Below are 4,588 nucleotides of genomic sequence, written 5' to 3' on the forward strand. Positions count from 1 at the left end.
GTGGTGCTATAGAAGAACGTTGAAAATTAGGTTAACTGATAAGGTAAGGAATGTGGAAGTTCTCCGCAGATTCGGAATTTATGAAAAATACTGTCAAGAAGAAGGGCAATATGACAGATCTATTAAGACATCAGGGAATATTTTCCTTGATACTAGAGAGAGTTGTAAAGGGTAATAACTGTAGAGGAGGACAGAGATTGAAACACATCTGAATAATTGAAAACATGGGATGCAAATGTTACTCTGTGATGGAGAGGTTGGCACAGTAGGGGAACATCAAAACAATAAAAATAGATACCCTTCCTGACGCCACCACTCTTACCGGGATGAAGTGTATACCGCATCTGTCTGCATAGGAGACTGAACCTCATATTTAAGTATGAGAACCTCTCTAAATATGCGCATAGCGTGTATCTGAGCGGGAGCTGGACATCAGATCGGTATTTACCTAGTTGGATGCCAAAGACCGCCTAAATCAGGCAGGCCAGTTCACCAGGCCTAGTCATTAGTCTGCGAGGCGGATTCGATCTGGGATAGGCTGCTCCACACGAGTCCCGGAAGCAGCACGTTACCACGCTCGAATATCCGAGAGGGTCTTGTACATACGTACTAATGAAATATACTGTATTACAAAAACTGCTTGCAGGCCTTTACTCAAAAAATTTGAAATAAAAGATTGAGGACAATACGTGGATGAGGACACACTTCTGTTCAAGAAGGATAAGCAATCATAAAACTTCATTGGTTTTTAGCAGATCAGTCAAAGAATTTAACAGGGATTTGCACATCTGATATTGTTAATTTGGGGAAGGTTTTTGATAGACTTTACTGGATTACGTTCGTGATGACATCGAGAGAAATTTGTGAAGTCTGGGAAGATAGATGACTAAATAACTGAACACAAAACAAAAAATGATACCAAGGATTGACGAGGGGGAAAGAGATGAAACGACTACTGGAAGAGGTGATAGACAAGGACACTATTGATCGTCAACGATAATCATTATTAACGCTGAGAAATTGGCAGGTGATGCATTAACAAAAACAAGAGGCACAACAGTACGAAGATGGTGAAATTTGTAAATGACAAGCAGTATTGGCAGATTTACAATGAAAACTACATTTTTCTGTCGAAAGGGCTGTTAAAGTGAAATGAAACTAAATATAACAAAAATCAAAACTATCACTATCTTCCAACGAGGAGATTTCGCGAAGGTATCGTTGAATGAAAGTCCTAAGCACAAATAAAATACGTCTGGGGTTGGAAAACTGAAGCTGTAAATCTGTCTTACACAGGTCCACATTAGGTGCTCACCGCTTTCCTCTTGAAACGCTACGAGCGGTATGTCCGTTGTGCAAGGTATTCGAAGAACGGCGGATTTGTTTGAGCTGGCAAGTTGCCGCTGAGCATTACGGCCATCATCTGTCTGTGCTGAAACTAAAATTGGAAACACGAGAGCCACCTCCAGATATGCTACAAATAAAAACCAGTTACATCACTGAAGTCGGAATAAAGAGACGAATTTGTAAAAATTATCACTTTTTGCAGAGTAAATATGAACAAAGTTTTTGAAGTACCTTAGGGGAATGGAGACGGGTGACATCGTGGAAATATCGTCGATTGTAGATGACGTCACCAGGCTGCATTCCCGCAAGTTACCTGAACATTATATTCGCAAGGAGAAATTCCGTTCTCACATTAACAAAGTTATTGACGTTCATATATAAATTCTTTATAATAAATAACAAAAGGTACAGACATGCTATATATGTGAACGACAAACATTGTATAAGTATTGTATGGGTCTTGACGCCAAACCACATTTACTGTACCTTATTGTTGAAGAGAACTACAAATTGTTAGAAATAAATTATTTAATACCTCAAAAAATAGTCCAAAGAAAAATTTATCCTCGGATACACTATAGAAAAGCAACGGCATGAATGAATTGTTCTGTTATTCCAATTTGTTTGCTAACGAAAATTTTGTGAGCTAATGTTTGCAAGACAACCATCTGAGTAGCGTAGTATGACATTGGCAAGCTGTTTAACGACATGAGCTTTATTAGCGTTTTGTTGTATAAAGTGAAGTTGGTCATCCTGCGATGTTTGGTGTGTAGTAATGTAATACCAGTATGAAAATTGTCTTACCGTGTATACAATATTCATTTGAAATATGTAAATATTGTAAAATATGTAATCGTAATGGTATTCTAGTTCCATGACGTCCACTTGGCTTCAGTGGTTTGTCATGTGACAGCGTTTTTAAATATGGCTGCGTTGGGAGTGGTTTCGGTTCACAGGCCAAAACCTTTGTTTCAGATTCGTTATTCTCTCAGATTCGTTATTCCCTGAGAACGCTTTGTTAAGTCAATCGGTTGACCTCTTACCGCTTTGCTGTGTTTAAATGTCAGCCTGTGTAAGGCCACTGATCACTTTGTGACTGATCGCAATAAATTGATGTTGAACTTCAGTCTTCTGGTTTGGCTACATAATTATCCTGAGCGATCATTCCATTAATACATCCTTTATTTATTAATCCTTTCGTTTACTTACGCTTTTTATAAAGTTTTCACTGATTGTCTGCTAAATGTGCATTATGAAACGTCGATGCTGCTACAAGAAAATAAAGCAACAGAGCCTGGCCGAACCCTTAACTGACAGACGAACAATATACATATTTATCGTGTACTCGTCCTCTGGTGGTTAGGTGGAAACGAATTGATGCCAATTGGCCATTAATTTCACATCATTTTATCAGTTACCAAACCCCTGTCAAGCTGCACTCTGTCCTGTCATCCTAAATTTGCTTCTAGCTTTCTGTGTTTCCTTTATTATTTCGTCCAGCAATTCACGCATTTGTTCTTCCTCGTCTTCTTTTCCTAGAAATCTTTCTTAAAATAACTCTTCGTGGTGGGCAATTTTTTCAGAAAAAATGTCCCAGCTGAGATGATATGGCATTATCATTCCCATTAGTTTTCTTTCCTGTCCTGTTTTTATGTCTGCATTCTAGTCAGGTGACATTAATCAGTAATTGCAAAATCGAGACGAGTTTATAAAGAACTTCACAGTATGAGCAGACCTATCTGTGCGAAATTGCGACCCCTTTCGCGTGGAGGCATACACTGATTCGGGTGGAAGGAGTATTGTAATTCGCTGTATCGCCTCCGTGGGCGTGCTGGCCTACAAATATTGTATATGGTCTTTGATATCCTGGATACTGGAAGTGCGACGGAGGTGGCCCCACACATGTTCTCTCGGGGACAGATCTGAGATTGATGGCCATGGGATTTCCACAATATCACACAGACAGTTCATAAAAGACATGTGGTATTTGTGAACAAGCGTTACCCTGTTCAAATAATGTCGCATGACAGGCGACACCTGAGGACGTAGGGTATTCGTGACGTATTACTGTGCTCTCGATCACTACCAAAGGTCATTGACTATGGCTCTCTACACCATGACTCCAGCAATAACATCGCTGTGTCTCTCCAAAGCACTGGAGGAATGGGACTTCTCCTCAGATCGCCGCAGTGCCCGAATGCGATGGTCGTCCGGGGAAGTACAGAACGGTGATTCATCGCTGAGCACAATGCAACGTCATCCATCAGCGATCCGTACTTCCCAGTCACGGCACCTCTTCAAACTGAAGCGTTTCTGTTATAATCTTAACGGCAGCCTACGCATTGGACGGTAATTCACTAGACCGCCAGCAACTAGTCTCCGTCCAAAGGTAAGGGTTGGCACGTAATATAGCAGGAGGCCCATTACCTGTTTTCAGGAGGCACGCACAGATGTGATGGGGTTGCGATATGCTTAATTTATAAAACGGTGATACTTCCTTGTGGTGATCAGACGTGGTCGACCGAACTCCTGACGACGAGTACACTTACTCAAAGTCTTTCGTGCAGCCCAACATTCGACCAGTGTCACATTCGAATGCCCCATAAACCTGGTCATTTTACTGTTCGAGCAACCAGCCAAATGGATCCATAACAAGACTCCTTTCAAACTCTGTCAGGTGCTGATACCCCTATCTGACACTAGTACGTGGCACCTCAGTGTCCTTCACAGTGATCACTAAACAACTGACGATGATCACGCCCCTGATATGCCGTAAAAAAACTAAACACGTACAACACTGATGGATTCTGATGGCCTTTCTGCCTGTCAGAGAGAGTTGAAACTCCAATTACTTACATACCTGCCGATAGTTTCTACAAGTACCATGTTACACTGTCATCGAACAGTATCTTCTGGGAGCTTCACTTTCTTTGTCAGCTAGTGTATTCGTAACTGACCAACGGCCTTGCCGCAGTGGCAACACCGGTTCCCGTCAGATCACCGAAGTTAAGCGCTGCCAGGCTGGGCTAGCACTTGGATGTGTGACCATCCGGTCTGCCGAGCGTTGTTGGCAAGCGGGGTGTACTCAGCCCTTGTGAGGCAAACTGAGGAGCTACTTGTTTGAGAAGTAGCGGCTCCGGTCGCCGGAAATTGACATACGGCCGGGAGAGCGGTGTGCTGACCACGTGCCCCTCCACATCCGCATCCAGTGACGCTGAGGATAACATGGCGGCCGGTCGGT

Source organism: Schistocerca serialis, chromosome 2, assembly GCF_023864345.2.
Source record: "Schistocerca serialis cubense isolate TAMUIC-IGC-003099 chromosome 2, iqSchSeri2.2, whole genome shotgun sequence".
Lineage (NCBI taxonomy): Eukaryota > Metazoa > Arthropoda > Insecta > Orthoptera > Acrididae > Schistocerca > Schistocerca serialis.